Consider the following 16,410-nt stretch of genomic DNA (forward strand, 5'->3'; position numbering starts at 1 on the left):
AAGGGATGAAGTTTGCGTTCTATACCTAGTAATAAGTACTACGATAGTTAACTTCGTTGTCATAATAGAAGACTTGCGCTAATCTACCAGCTCAACTAAATGCCTAAAAGAATTTTATTGTATGGTGGCCCGAAAATCAGGTCATGAAGCATGCGGTTCGTGCGTAGAAAGCTCGACACGGTGCGCACAAGATATAAGCGTGCCAAGCTTAACGACATCATGTCGAAAAAATAGCAGGAAAACGAAAGGATTACTTGTTGAGAGAAACGTACGTCATAAAAACGTGTTGCATCTTGATAATCGTAGCAATACTTGATATGTTATGTGACTTAGAATTCGCGAATGCATGGCGACATTGATGTAATAAACAACTCGTTCATCACTATTGTCAAACTGCCAGCTGGCGCCCGTCATTCCAGACATAAAAACAATCTAGAGAAGAGATCAAAATTGTGATGTTGGTCGTGCGACGACCGACAATCACTTCAGTATTGTTCAGCTTGAAACAATAAAAGGAAAGAGGTGCGCGTAAAAGTTGCCAGATTTTCCCCCGAGCTTGCTGTATTATATTGATAAATAACGGAGTACAACCCACGTCAACTCGGCAAGTGGCATGATTTTATTTGTGTTGTTAAATCTCTCATAACATAAGAGTAGCGCAAAACCAGGACGACGGACACAAGGGGAGAGAACACACACCAACAACACAGGCGCTAACTTACGACTGACGAAGAAAACCAAACCCAACCAAGTGAACGGAACCTGAGCAAAAGTAGCGCATGCGCTGACGTAAGAGAAAAAATCGAAAAAAAGGTGCGATAACATGCGATAAAAAATGTGAGATCGCGGATGTTTTGAACCCAAGAAGGCCAGCTCTCGTTTAAACAAGGAAATGGACGTAGTACTAACGCAGTTATCTTGTAAGGCAGCAATCTGTGCAGCTTCCACAATTTCGCGAGTTAGCTTATCTCTACTCTTAGAAACTACTGAGCATTTGTCCAAAAAAGGCACGCACTTGCAATCTTTGCAATGCAAAGCTAGATTGCTGCCGGTATAAGTCTTCATGTTATTATTGTGCTCTCGAAGCCTATCGTTCAGGCACCTACCGGATTGCCCAATATACTGCTTGCCACAGTAGAGCGGAATGTTGTACACAATGCCCTCAGTACATTTAACAAATCTTTTCCTGTGGCGGATGGTACACTGCTGCTTTTGGGAGATATGTGTGGAGGGCACGGACCTTTTGCATAACACACTGAGCTTTTGTGGAGCGGAAAACACCACGCGAACGTTTGCCTTTTTCCCTATTTTCTTGAGATTGTGCGCGAGATAATGGACGTAAGGAATGACAGCCACCTTGCCTCTCGTTTCTTCTGTAGTGTTAGGCTCTTTCCGGGGCTTCTTTTTCAGGAGGTTTTTGGCGACTGAACCCACGAAATCTTTAGGGTACCCTGCTTCGAGGAACCTCGCAAGTTGTTCATGAAAGCTAGATGTGGATTGATGGGGGCATGACTTTTCAAAGGCGTTTTCCATGCAGATGTTAATAATGCCTCGTTTCACGAGTTTAGAATGAGCTGATATGTAAGGTAGAAGCGGTTTGTTGGCGCGAGGTGAATAGCACCAGCAAACGTGGTTGTCCATGAATTTAAGCCGAATATCGAGAAACCTTATCTCTGAGTCAGTAGGCACTTCGCTAGTCAATAGTAGCGGGTGAAAACACCTTTGTACAATGGTCAAAATGTCTGAAGTAGCGGCCTCGAGGTTCGAAGGTGTGCAGTTAACAAGGAAGAGAAAATCATCAACAAACCTGAACATTCTAACCACACAAGAATTAGCAAGTCGGTCTTGGAGGATCCTGTCAAGGTGTGCAAGGTATAGGTTACTAAGTGCGGGAGCCAGGCAGGACCCAATGCATATTCCCTGCTTTTGAATGAACGGAACGTCTTGAAAATTTATGAAGGTGGAGCGCAGATAAAACAACAGCAGTTCCAGCAGTTCCAGCGCGGTGTCAAGCCCCATAAACCAACCAACCATATTTAAATAAGCGAGACTTCGCGCCAAAATGGGATCTAACGAAGCAGCATCTGCAGCGCCAGCCGTTTGACGCAGTGCGGTGGCCAGCCCCTAGATGGCGGCAGCTCACAAAGAAGCCTCTTTTTGAAGGAAATGACGTTGAGCTCCCGGAAACCCCGACTGGGCACTCGCGGTTCGCGATGGCCGCCGGTGGCCGTGTTCGACGTCTGTGAGCTCCGGAACAGGTGGATTGTGAACATCTCGCGCTCGTGAAACCCTGTGATTACGCGCTCCTCCGACTGCGGCCGCGAGGAGGTGCGCCTGGGATACTTTGTTGAGAGGTGAGCAAATTCCTGCTGCACTTTAGCGCTTCAGAATCTCTAAAAAGCCGCCTGGCAGCGTCGTGTGGTGGAGCAGCCGTCATGTGCTTCCGATAGAGCCCGCGGTGAAAGGAAGCTGGGCAAAAGCGTCGGCTTTTGTCAGCACGCTCCGCATTGTGCTACCCTGCTTCCTGCCCATTTAGCGCTTGCGCAATTAACGGCGTAGTTTCCCCTCATTTAGCGATCATGCCACTTTTTTTCTATCTTACTGTCTGCGCTGCGAGCACGACTGTGTTGCTGCGGCGTTCGCCGGCGCGTTAGCGCGACGCTTATCGACACCGCCAACGGCGCTATCTCTGAATGATTACTGCTTTATGTCCTTGTTGAATTCTCTTTGCCAAGATTGCCTACGGTAGTGTCGACGTCATAAGACTCGGCCTCGAACGTGGCACGATACTCCGGCGTATATTTAACGTGAATCAGCTAGCTTGACGTATCCTGTTCGACAAGACACATCGGCGATGCTCCGTGCTCAGCCTTGAACCCCAGAAAAAGGGGCGTCATCTCTGGGAACGGTGAACTGACGTAGACCTAATGACTACGTACTGCCGTGGCCACTTTGATGGTCGTCGCAGCTCTTGGGGATAAGTGGGCGAGTCGGGGCAAGAAGGTCGGCAACCCTTCCGTGCGTGTGTGGGGGTTAAACGCTATCGTGTGGTAACCTGTGGTAGCATTTTATCCGCTCAGTGGTGCGCCGCCGCCCTGATAATTCTCGCTGCTGTCCAAAAATCACTTGCCAAGGCGCTCTCATTCTACTTCGTGGAATGCAGTAAGGTAACCAACAAGAGGTCTTCAACGTTGAGCATTCAGTATATTTCGCTTGCGCTTCTCATTCATGGGAACGCTGAACGTTAGGCGTTTGTATAGAGTCCGCTGAAATAGTGTACCTGAGCTTGCCTACTCGCCTGATAGTTTACCTGGGAGTTTACCTGCAGTTTTAATGGTATTCTCAAGTGGCACTCTTTTGTAGTTGTAGTTAGACCATGTTACGAAGTAACGAAAGCAGCAAGGCGTGCATATATGCGAGAAGTACTTGCGTACGACGGAAGACAACCAGCATCTTGTTTGTTTTTGTTTATGCAAGGTCGAACAGGCGCCCCGAGCGCTTTGTGACAGCATCGCGCTAAGCCGTGAATAGAGCCGCTACTGGCAAGCAGTGGGTGCCTCTGTGGGACTTCCGCTGGCCACGTAAACCCTTCCGGTCTTCCCCTGCTAGAAGGCAGGTGTCGCGTTGCGACTCTAAAGGGCAGTAAAGACTGGCCAAACCAAAGGCTAGCCCGCCGCGGACGTGTGCTGTTATCGTGCTTTAGACGCAGTGCATTGCGTTGTTGCGTCATGGAATACCAATTAGCAGCGCGTTGAAAGGTGCCGGCTGTTGTTTCTTTAGCGTTTTTTTTTTCTAGCCTGTACCCATTCGGCCGCATTGGGAAAACATTGGACGCTCCGGGACGTTTTTTGTGTGTGTAGGGAGCTAAGTGAAGGCGATCGAAAGCGGAACAGGCTTTCTAAGAACCCTGCTAACGACTTCATTATTGTGGTCCTGAAATTCTAGTTTATTTTGTTGTACTGTTTTCGCCGGTTCATCTGTTTATTCTGAAATGTTTTTTTTTTCCTGGCGGCATTAGCCAGAGGCGAAAAGGCGAAGAAACTAAACAGCCGCCGACTTAGAGCGAGAACCCTTCGTTAACATGTTGCCGGTGGCTTGAGTGGAAACTGGAAATAGGTGAAATACTGTTTTCTTAGTTCTTGTTCTAATTGCGTCGACCGCATGCGTGAAATACCTCAACTGCAGCGTCATTATAGATGCAGGGAGCGCAAGCTTTCATCCCTGGAAGCATTTACTTTTTTATACATCTCCTCATGCTACAGTCGGCAAAGTAGGCGTGCATGGTAGATGCATTCAGAGGCTATAAATATTCTCGTAAGTTTGAACAGATTTCGAAAGTCAGGGAGACTGGTAGATTTTTTTTTATGGTCTAGAATGTTACGAGCAGATTGAACGAATGTCCTTCATTTAAGAAGTGGGTTTCCTGAAATTGGTTAGGTCTTATAATTATTTTTCTTGTTCGTTCTCTTCAATGAACGTCCACTTTAATTTGTTAAGCGTCATCGGGCCCTGAAATCTAGTTATTTCTCCTTGCTTACCGGAACGTTTCGTTGGCTTACAGGTAGCACTGAACTGTTGTGTAAATTGCTGTCCAAAACGGACTGCCGGTCTGCACGACACCACTTTTTGGTGCCATACAGTAGTATTCAGCTCAGTTGAGAGATAAGTGCACATGTCGTCGCATTGCGTCCAGTGGTTCGTATTAAGAATGGGTAGCGCTTTGATTTTGCGTCATTGCTCGGAACGGAGGGTATTTTCACGATTTCGGTGTTCCTTGCCTCCCCTTGAGCTGCAACTCGTTGAACTGTTCGTAGAGCTGTTGCCCCTGGCAACAGCTAGGTTTCCAGTGTTGCCACGGGTTAATTACGTCCATAATCGTCTTCCTTTTCAAAGGATTAAGTGCATTGCTTGCAAAATATGCTCCTTTTGACCCATACATCGATGAAGTAGGCCGCTATGAACAGCAAGAGTCGTTCAGCTTACTTTCATGATTTGTTCCTGTTTCACTTTTTTTTAATGTTCTTGTGCTGCGTGGAAGGTCGCAGTGCTGCAATTCTCAGGAAAATGGGAACTCAAGTCGAATGCGCACGTCTTGTCAGCCGTAGAATGAGTTTCGCACTTTTCATCGCGGCGAGCGCGGCGTCGGCATTTCGAAGCTCCGAGAAACAGGCGCGACGAGTGCTGGCTTGTTCCGAAAGATGCGGCCGGAGTTATCCGAGGGCGGTCTCACTGTTGACATTTCGCGGTCTTTCACCTTCTCCTTATCGCGTCGGGGCATGAAGGAAAGAGATAAGCATAAAAGTGAGTGCCATATTCAAATTTCTTCGAAAATGCCGCTAGTTTTTAACCACCGAGGAGCTCGCGAGGAGAGGGAAAACGGAAGGAAAAGTGAAAGCTTGCTCGGCGGCGCATCGTGACGCTCAAGGCGTTTTGCGGCCTTCCTACGGTCGTTTCTGTGGTCTTCTTCGCTTTCTCGCGTGCGTCTGGCGCGACCCCCCCCCGGCGCTTGCGTTGTTGGTCGGTCGGCCGGGCCGCACGTAGTTCCTCAGGGAGGGCAGCTACGGCGACGCCGGCAGCCGGGAATCCGGTTCGGAGAGAAAGTAACCGGGCGGCTGGCCAGCCTTTCCCTCCTGCCGCTGCTCGCTAGGACGGACGAAAGGAGTGGGGGAACGTGGCCTTTGTGCCGCGGGGACTCTTTCCTCACCCCCTCCCCCCTTTCCACCTGCCTTCGGCGTCATCGTCGTCGTGGCCCCAAGGCTACTGACCTTCCACGTTAAAGAGCGCCGTCCGCCGCTCTTTGGCGCGAGTCTCTGGACGTAATAGCGGAGGCCACGCCGGCAGCACACGACTCTTTCTCGCTGTAGCTGCTGTGCCTCGATGCGCGGAAGGGGGACATAGCCAGACCGCCAGACATCTTCCGGAAGTGTGCGGTTCGGCGGGGAGGAAGTGAACGGTCTGACCGCGGAGTGCTCCTTAATGACGAAACTTACCGAGAAGAGTTTCAGTAAACAGCGGGCATTCGCTATTCCGCTCTACGTCTTACGCTAGTTAGGTTTCTGCTTTGATAAAAAAAAATCAGCATCTCGTTGTCGAGACTTGAGAGAGTGGTTGTAAGCATCAAATGCATTGCAGAACGGCGCATATTAGCGCAAGCAAGAAATGCATTGCAGAAAGAGTAGGGAGTAGTGCATTTTAGGACAGCTCATCGACGATGGCAGCAGCACTCGAGTCTTGGAGTCTCCGTATTCAGACACGTTTCTTTCTCTCTCGCCTACCTTCACCGCTTTTGGTGTGTGTGGCGATCCGCGCAAATGCGCCTTTCCTTTCCTTTCCTTTCCTTTCCGTTCCTTTCCTTTCCTCAAAAACATTTTTTTTTCTTAGCGGTCTTCGCAAACATTTGCGGAGCAGAAGGAACGGATGAAAGGTGACAAAGACGGCGGTATTCTAAGCACAGCCCGAGAGGCTGCCAGGGCCCGAATCCACATGCTGGTTCTCTTTGGAACCAGCTCGCTTGTCAACTTCCAGGGCGAGCCTTCACATGGATTCGGCCCCAGTTATGCCCGCGGGTCTAAAAGGCAACGGGAAGCGGAGCTGATCGCGCTCGCCGCTGCCAAGTTTTTTCTGGATATCGTTCGGACGCAAAGTTTCGGATTATTTGGACAAGCCCGCCCTCGTGCTCGGCGTCAGGTTCTCCCCCATGTTTAGCTTCAAGTTCGGACGATGTTCGCTTTAATTTGCCGAGAAGCGTAGCTGAAAATCGTTTCATGCTTAAAAATCCACCCGCCGCGGTGGCTCAGTGGTAAGGCGCTCGTCTACCGAGCCGGAGTACCCGGGTCCGAACCCGACCGCGGCGGCCGCGTTTCGATGGAGGCGAAACGCAAGAGGCGCCCGTGTGCTGTGCGATGTCAGTGCACGTGAAAGATCCCCAGGTGGTCGAGATTATTCTGGAGACCTCCACTACGGCACCTCTTTCTCTCTTTCTTCTTTCACTCCTACCTTACTCCCTTCCCCTACGGCGCGGTTCAGGTGTCCGCCGATATATGTGAGACAGATACTGCGTCATTTCTTTTCCTCAAAAACCAATTTACCAATTTTATCTTAAAAATCCCGCTATTGTGAGTATACGAAGCGCTGATCTTACTTGCTCGATAATCCATGACCGAATGTAATAAGCAGAACAACGTGTAACGACGTGGACAGCACGGAGAAGTATGGTGTGGGAAAGCACGGTGAATAACGGCGCAGTCAGCGTATCGGAACACTCGAGCACGCTTCGGTTCTCAGGTGAGCGTGTCATAGCCCTCTCGGTTTGGTCGTTCACTCATGCGCGTTGAGCGACTCTGTGGCCAGCCTCGGTACGCTCTAAACAACGTTTGCGTGCTTAAGCGTCGCGTGGGTGACTGAGCTACTTACTACCTTCGGAATTGATTTGATGAAAAGCGATCCTTTTTCGCTACCTACGCGATGTCTCCGTGCCGTTCACTCCCCTTGGTATTCCGTCACTCTGTTAACGAAGAAAAAGAAAGCAACGTTTACGACTCGTCTTCCCAGTTTGTAATCCCCGTTTAGCAAATGACCTTTTAACCCGCACGTCTCGCCTGTAACATCGAGACATAGCCGCCATCATAACCCTTGTTCACTACTTGTGCACGGACAGTCCAAAAATTATTTTCCTCGCACAGTTACCAGCTGGAGCAATTGAGCTCAGTGCCACCTATTGATATTAGCTTCACTTTGTATATTTTGCTTTTCCAACCGCCATGTTTAGGCCTGCACAAGGATTGAATAAATTGAGTTGAAATTGAAAAGCAGTAAATGAAATGAGAGTGCACAGAATGGTTTGGAAGGAAGGGACACCGTACTGCCATGCTGAAGTGTTACGGCCTTCCGCTCGTTCTAATATATCCGAGCGTCGTATACTGCGTAGCGGCGGCGTTTTAAAGAGGTCCATAAAGCTGTTCCCGCGCTGCGTGCGGCCGTAAAAAAGTGTAGCACAGTGAGAGTCAATGTTTAAATTGCTTTATCGAGCCGCGCTGTCGCAGCTGCTCGTCGTCCGCAGCGCGTGTCATTCATTCTCCGGCTCTCCTGTGCCGAGCTGTCGACGCACCTGCGTATACACTCTCGGTGTTTGCGCGGCGACCCGCGCGCGTTGTCAGCTGTGTTTCACGGACGCGGAAGGTGAGCAGCATTGTGCAGTGTCGTCTTCTGTCCACCGGCTGTCAGGCCGTGCTTCCGTGTCGCCGGAAGCATTGGGAGGACGCGATGAAACCGCAGCTGCTCTGCGGTTAGCTGCCTCGATCCGCGTTTGATGACAAGCCTTTTTTTTTTTTGTTTCCAAAAACTTGCACTTGTTTTGTAAGGGCGTATTTTCTCCTAACAAATGAAGCAACGAACTTTCTATCTTTATCGCTGCGGAGGAACATGCACTTAGTAAAACACGTTGCGGGGCTAGTTGGTTATGCATTTTCTTTCGTTAAAATTTAGCAGCGCTAACTTTTAGGACGAATACACAGAGGACATGACAGGACGGGCGCTGTATTCGTTTTAAAACGTGTATTCGTCCTAAAAGTTAGCGCTGCTTAAATTTTAACGAAAGGAGGAACGTGGAGTGGAACTTTCATGCAGCAAGGCTTTGCCCTCTCTGTCTTAATACTGGTCTCTTTTCCCCTCTTATGGACTAATTATATGCGCAGGTGCATGCAGTATTGTAATATTTACCCCCCAGGCGTCATCGCACCAGACACACACTCTAAACACCAAATGAGTAAAAATGGTGTAAGGGTTCCGCTAGCTCACTCCCTTTAAGGGGCAGGATATGTTGCCGAAGCCCTGGGGTAGATTTACCTCACTAAAATTGCGCAGTACTTGCGGTTGGCAACGGAAACAGATTCCCTCTTAAGAACGTGCGAGGGTCTAGCTATTAGAAGATTTTAACCGAGGTTTAAATCTCCTTTATTTGCTAAGCTCTAGACCTCCGGTGCCGCCCTTGAAAGCCTCCTCCCATTGCTAGCAGTGCATCAGATTACTATGCTTTGCACTGGGGATAAACCTCAGTTGCAAAGAGTAAGCATTCCGTGTGTATTCAGTGATCAAAATCTACCTCAGGATACGGGCAGCATACCTTGCCCCTGAAAGGGAGTGCACTATAGAGGGCAGCTCACTCCCTCTTTACTCCCAGGTAGGGTTATCCGTCTTTACTGTGTGTGCAGTAGCGGAGCCCGATTAAGGGCATAGGGGAGGAGGGAAAGGAAAACCGATCGCTTTCCTTTCTGCGTAGTATCTGCGAGACTGATTGCTATGTTCGCTACATTTACAGAAAACAGGAACAGCAGGCGCGTGAACGGTGGGCTGAAGGTATCGAACCTTGTCGATACTTGACCCGGAACGTATGCCAGTACGCAACTGAAAGGTGATAAGTGCCTAGTGTCGGCGAACAGTTCCTGCTTCTTTCATTTGCACCTTTCTGTAGTGTCTGCAGATGCCGATGCGCAGGGACAGTATTCTTTGTGTTCGTGCGTTGACAGCGGCTCGTTTGCATTTGGAGACTGCAGCGTATTACAGTTATAGCGTAGCGGAGATGCATTAAAGCGGATGTATACCTACCAGGCAGACATCCAGTGCGCATGCGCGGTGGCAGGTGCTCGCCCCTCGGGGCAGCAGGTGGGCAGCGATAACCACGCCGTTACTGCAGCCGCCACGCTGTGCACAAACTATCTGTTAGTGTTTCGGCGAAGCAGGAAAGAAGGGTTTTCGATTAGTGACATGTGCCGAGTTGAGTACAGAGCGGAGGAGCGTATACAAAAAAAAAAAGGAATGTAACTATGTTGACGAGGGAGAAACGAGAGGGAAGACAAAGGCGAGGGAGTAACAAAGGGTGTGATGGGGACCGGCGCATTGTTCTTCGGATTGTCGCCTATTTGGAGCAATCGCTCATGGAAACAATGGTCTCGGCGAACAAAGCGAGCAAATCCGGCAGGGTCGCGGCGTCCAGCATTACTCGCGGCGCGAATTTTGGCGACGGCGGCTAAGGACAGCGACATTGCCGAACCATTTCCCCGATAGCGTAGTGGGAAAAGGATGAGGTTTTGTCTCTTTTCTTACGTTTTGACACTAAATGGCGAGTTATAATGCAAAACGCGGACCGAATGATCGAAGCGCCTTCTCTTGGAGGTCCTGATTGGGCGTTGCTCTCTGCGCTAGTATTGTGTCGGTTATACCGGGTGTCCCAGCTAAATGTAAATAAAATTTTGAAAAAGGCGAAGTGCCCTAGTCCAGTGAAACCAACTGAGGGTTGTTCATAGTCGCGTGGTCTAGTCTTGAGTATTTTTTTCGCTCTTCAAAGTTCATTAATTAGTTAAGATTAATTAGCTAGCTTTTTAACTATTAACTTCAGGAAGAAAGTGTGAACGCAAAAGTTTTAGATCACCTCGAAAAACCGCTAGTAGTGCTGTTTCCGTCAAGTTACGATTTACGTAGCTTCATTTATTGGCCTTAAAAGAAAGTTATCACGTGACCAGCTGCTCGCTCACTTCTCTGCCCCAATGTGCACCCAAAGTCTCATCGAGGAGTCTGAAAAAATGGATTTTATTCTTTAAGGCGCGTCTTGGGACGTTGAAGTGGGACAGTTGTCATGTGGAAGCTTTTTTTTTATTGTGCGGGTTGTAGTTAAAGGCCGGTAAAAAAACTACTTAATGTAAATATTACTTTGCTCCAAATGTCTCAGTAAGCTGTTTCTCAAAGCGATCTACAACTTTTTCATTGACACTTTGTTCCTCAAGTCAATGATTAAAAAGTTAGTTAATTAAGCTTAACTAATTAGTCAACCTTGAAGAACGAAAACAATACTGCAGACTAGGTCACGCGACTCTAAACAACCCTCATTTGGTTTCAGACGGCTAGGACACGCCGTGTTTTTAAAAGCTTGGTTACATTTAGCTGGGACACCATGGTATATTGTAAGTGATGCGCAACAAGACCTTGCAGTACAGCCGTCTGCCCGAAACATAATTCATACGCTTTAGCCTGGACGAATCGACATTCTTCGCTCTGAGTTACTTAATGGCCAGTAATGTCAGAATTGTTGCGTTTCACCCTATTTATTAGGAAACAAATCGCATTTCCTTTTTTATTCTCGTGATCTGCACCGCTCGCTCCTGATCACCGACACAACGGCCGCAAACTCGCGTCATTTATTGCACGAGATCACCGCAGCAATGAAATAGTGTTGCACGGCGTAGCGTGGGCGGTGCATCCGTCAAGTGTCTGTTCGTGTAGTTGGAGCCGCTTCGTGCACAGCGGGACGGACTAATCTGTCCCGAAGCTCAGCTTTCTACTTTTTTTTTTCTTCGAGCGCGAGGAAAGTTCGTTAGCGTTGTCGAGGCCGCCGGTAGACGAAGATTAGGCGCGATGGCTGCCCCCCGGGAGAGAATGGGGGGGGGGGGGGGGGGGTGGCTAGGAGGCTTGCTGCAATGGCACTAGATATCGCGCCGCGAAGCACTCTCTGTCAAAGCTGACAGCGTTTTCTGCAGTAAGACCCGCGAAGAGAACCATAGCTGCCGGCTGCGTCTGGCACGTCGTTTCTGTGCGGGAAGATCGATCAGGTTCGGATTATGTGCCGGCGGCTTCGTTTTCCTCGTGGATGTCGTGTTTTTGTCTCCGGAACACCGCTGCGTGCGGTGAGCTGGCGGCGAATGCGAGACGGCGCACTTTGTCAAACGTAAATTAGTACGTCATGAGCTTCGCGCGCGTTCTCCGGTGCGGTGACTCCGTGCGCTCCGTTCTTCTGCTTCCAAGTGGCGCGAAGCAAGGATGAGAGGCGGAGAGGAGGAGGAGGAAAGAAGGGTTGGCGCAGGGCGAGGGCAATGTGGCATCCCGGCTTACCCTGTCATTACGTGTGCGCGTGCGGCCTGCGGCGGGACAGCCAGACGGGGAGGCCCCGCCAAAAAAAAAAGGGGGGGGGGGGGGGGGAGAGTTAATTGCGCCCATTCCTGGAAAACAGGTTGACTGGCCGCCGCTCGCGGCGATGTCAATTCGGCGGACCCATTGCATCGCATGTGTCTGAACATACTTAGTGGAAATAGTTCATCCGCTTTCGAGCAACCAAAGCAGCCGCGGACGCAACGCCGCATCACGGCCGCGTAACGTATTATGGGACCGCTTTTGGCGTGCGTGCTTATAGGTCAAGTAAGTGGGGATCAGTCGTACTTAAGAGATTATTTCGCTGGTATGGATGGTTCAGCTCTAGCGTGTAGTGCAGTCCTGATCCGCATTTAACAGAATCGGTGAGAGTCCCGAGTTATGTTGTTAAACCGGGAATTTTGTTTAATTGGGAAGCGTGAAACCGAGGGGTGTGCTCGTTTAACGAAATGTTTATTTTATCCGGAATATCGCGGTATTGGGCTTCAGCTGCGTACAATGCGCGAATGTTGCTTTCTCTACGTTGCTCTTTAAGAGCAACATCTTATCAGATGTTTGCAGACGTGGCTCATAGGCTTGACGGGAAAGCTTGAAGAGCCGGATGTATACCCAGAGGTTAAGAAGATGCAGAAATGCACTCGCGGTATTCTTGTGCCAAATATCGCGCAGTCCTTTATGCATGCGCGTTGTATTTTGCTGCGCATTTGCCTTCTTTCTTTCCTTGTCGACGAACACGAGGTTTTACGTCCTCCCTGACAAATATATAAACTTCGAAAATGGTCGTCGCGCGCAGTGTGTCATTTGTTCTTGATCAGGATGGATGTTTGGGCGAGTTGGTTGCTCATGAAGAAAAACTGTAGCGCTCGAGACAAGGACACAACGAAGACGACAACACATGCGCTAACTTTCAACTGAATCTTTATTCAATGCACAAACAGTTTTTAAGTACTGCGCAAGCATCAAAATATCTTCCCACGAGCCTATCACACCTCAAGTCACTTTTCACATTTTGTACAAGCTATCAGGAAAAATCATCTCCTTCTTTGATAAATATACAGACGGGATGCTTACACACTTATCTTCTAAGTTTTTTATTCGTCTTGCTTCAACAATCTCCCGTGTTAGCTGTTTCCTGCTTTTGTTAATCACCTGGCGTTCATCGAACTTCGGCATGCATGCATCTGGTTTACATTCCTCACAGTGTTCTGAAAGATTGCCTTTTTTTATTTTCTATATTCCTATTGTCCTCCCGTAGCCTCTCGTTTAGGCGCCTCCCGGTTTGGCCTACGTACACCTTACTACATGACAGTGGCAAGGAATACACAACACCTTCTGCGCAGTCAACAAATTTCTTGCTGTGATTCTTTGTACAACTTTGATGTTTCACAGAGTACCGATTCGTCATATTACATAGTTTTGCCAGTTTATCTGGGGCCGAAAACACTACCTGAACACCTACTCGTCGACCTATCTTTTTTAGATTATGAGAAATCCTGTGCATGTACGCAATTACTGCTGTTTTCCTACATTTCTCAGGCAGTGTTTGACATTTGGAATTATTCTTGAAATCATCCCCTCAGCCACTGACACCAGAATGGCTTTAGGATACCCAGCCTCTTGTAACAGTTTTACCTGTTCCTGAAAACTACTGTTCACCTGGTGCCCACACGACTTCTCCAGAGCCTTTTTGAAGCACGTGTTGACAATGCCTCTTTTATCAACTTAGAGTGCGCCGAATTGTAAGCAAGCAAGGATTTGTTGGCACGAGGGGCATAGCTCCAGCAAGTGTGTTCTTGATCACATACGTGTTTAATATCAAGGAAGCGAATTTCTTTGTTTTCAGGATATTCACAGGTCAGCTGAAGTGGGTCGAGGCATTCATTAAAAACTTCTGTTCCATCAGATTATACTTTGTTTAGGTCATCAGAGCTACTGTCGACAAGGATGAGAAAATCGTCCACATATCTAAAAACTCTGGTCACTTTGGAACCAATTAGGCAATCATTGATGATTCTGTCAACACTTGCTAGGTACAAGTTGCTTAAAACCGGTGCTAGGCACGAGCCACTACAAACCCCCTGTTCATTCGTTTTCTGCGCAGCCTCGTTTAAACAAGGCGCAGCTGTCCGCGAATCTCGTTGCCAGTGTGGCACACAGCATGGGCTTTCGCTTCGCGCCACGTTCGCTCATGTATATATACCGGGTGTTTTTTTTAGAAGGTCCAAAATTTAAAAAAAAAGGTAAATTGCTTTAGATTTATTTTAGCACTGGGGCTATACTGGAGGCTACGGCGGGCGCCAGGAAAGAGGAAAACTGCTTTAATTAGTTCGCTGATTAACTAAATACGTTAATTAACTTTTCTAATTTTTGTTTTAGGGGATATGTTGTATTCGCAGATTTGGAGATCGTCCTCTAAACAGTCCAACCGAGAAAAAACAATTCGAATTAAAAATTTTTCACGCACGTTACGAGGCTCGAAAAATTCACCCTGGTAGGCATCTTCACACCGTAACGCAGCGGCGGGAGCGCCTCTGACGTAGTTCACTCCGCCCTGCGCTTTGCGTCACGCGTCCCGGACTGGCGGCCTGCGCTACCGCTGCTTATCTCGCTTCGCTCCGCGGCCTCACGGAATGCCGCGCTGGAACAAAAACGCATTGACACAAAGTGCAGGGCGGAGCGAGCTACGTCACAGGCGCTCACAGACGCTGTGTTACAGTGTCAAGCTGCCTACCAGGGTGACTTTTTCTCGCTTCGTTACGCGCGCAAAAATTTTTTTCATGAAAATCTTTTTTCTTGGCTGGACTGTTTGGAAGACGATCTCCAATTCTGCAAATACAACATATCCCCTAAAATAAAAATTATAAAAGTTAATTAACGTATTCAGTTAATCAGCGAACTAATTAAAGTAGTTTGCCTCTTACCTGGTGTCCGCCGCACAGACAACTTGAGGCCTATCTCGCTCACCTCGTGTGTGGGCAAGCTAATGGAGACAATGGTGCGGGATAGGCTCTCCGAATACTTGGAACAACGGAATACGTTTCCAGACACTATGTTCGGCTTTCGCCCACATAAGTCGGCACAGGACATACTCCTCCAACTCAACAGAGGCATAATACAACCAGTTGAACATCCACATAATGACAAGGTCGTCCTTGCCTTAGACTTGAAAGGAGCCTTCGACAATATCAAACACAGCGTCATACTGACACACCTCAGTGAGACCCACTGTGGCCGCAACACTTTCAACTATATCAAAGACTTTCTCACCCATCGAACAGCATTAATCAAAATCCAAGAGGCAGAATACGGTCCGTATCAAATGGGTACGCGGGGGACACCACAAGGCGCGGTGCTATCCCCCCTACTCTTTAATTTGGCGATGCTCCATCTCCCGGACCAGTTGCAGGGTATTGAAGGCATACGGCATGCGCTGTATGCCGATGATATCACGATCTGGGCCACAGAGGGAAACTTAGGGCGCATAGAGGAATGCCTGCAAACAGCCGCTCACGTAGTGGATCGCTACGCAGGGCACTGTGGTCTCCAATGCGCACCCAGCAAATCTGAATTTGTACACCTTAGGGCATCACCTAAGGACAATACCAAAATACATCTCTCCTTAACAAGTGGCCCCCATACATGAGGCCAAAGAAATTCGAATACTCGGACTCTTCATCAATAGCCAAAGAAGAGTAGACACAACATTGCACAAGCTCCGCAAAATTGGAGACCAGGTGGGCCGTATGGTCCGTCGCGTCTCCAATAAGAGAGGGGGTTTGCGAAGCAAGGATGCAGTTAGGCTGGCCCATGCTTTCGTTATCAGCCGAATTCTCTATTCGGTCCCTTATCTACACTTGCGGAAGCACGACGAAGACAAAGTTGAGGTAATACTCCGTAAAATGATGGAGAGGGCACTTGACCTTCCTGTCTCCACCTCCAATGCGAGACTTCTTGCATTGGGAGTGGTGAACACCTTTCAGGAGCTCAAGGAAGCCCATCTCACAAATCAATACACGAGGCTAGCCCAAACGAAGTCGGGCCGGGACTTGCTAGCCCGGCTTCACATCCAACACGATTTCCACATTCAGGAGCGGGTCCGAGTGCCCGAACTCTGGAGACGCGCCGTCAGAGTTCGACCCCTCCCCACTAAGATGGATAAGGAAGACCATAGTGGTCGTCGCCAGGCTAGGGCGGAAGCCTTAGCGCGCCACTATGGCAACAAGCAAGGTGTCTACTACGTAGATGTAGCCGGGCCGACCCACGGGGGGTGGTACACTGCCGCGGTCATACATCAAGAAATACAGGTGGATGGTCTCTCCTTTCAAGCCCCAGGCACAACACAAGCTGAAGAGGTTGCTATCGCCCTAGCTGCTTCTGATACCAAATCAAAGCACATCATAACAGATTCGCGTTCGGCGTGTAAAAATTATGAGGCTGGCTGGATAACTCCACTAGCTGAACGAATACTAAGGAACTGCAGCCGAGACACCGATC

At 48.8% G+C, this 16,410-nt stretch overlaps 1 protein-coding gene across 3 annotated transcripts in view; it reads left to right on the plus strand.

The window, feature by feature from the left end:
• The first annotated feature begins 2,206 nt into the window (after window positions 1-2,206).
• The window catches only part of LOC149343277 (polypeptide N-acetylgalactosaminyltransferase 13-like), a 282,002-nt gene continuing 267,798 nt past the window's right edge, over window positions 2,207-16,410 (plus strand). For all 3 annotated transcript variants that reach the window (XM_089545812.1, XM_089545813.1, XM_089545814.1), the window contains exon 1: window positions 2,207-2,354. The gene's annotated coding sequence lies outside the window, so the exon portion shown is untranslated. The remainder of the gene's footprint in view (window positions 2,355-16,410) is intronic.

This window comes from Amblyomma mixtum, chromosome 5 (assembly GCF_055824585.1).
Source record: "Amblyomma mixtum isolate Tamu chromosome 5, ASM5582458v1, whole genome shotgun sequence".
Lineage (NCBI taxonomy): Eukaryota > Metazoa > Arthropoda > Arachnida > Ixodida > Ixodidae > Amblyomma > Amblyomma mixtum.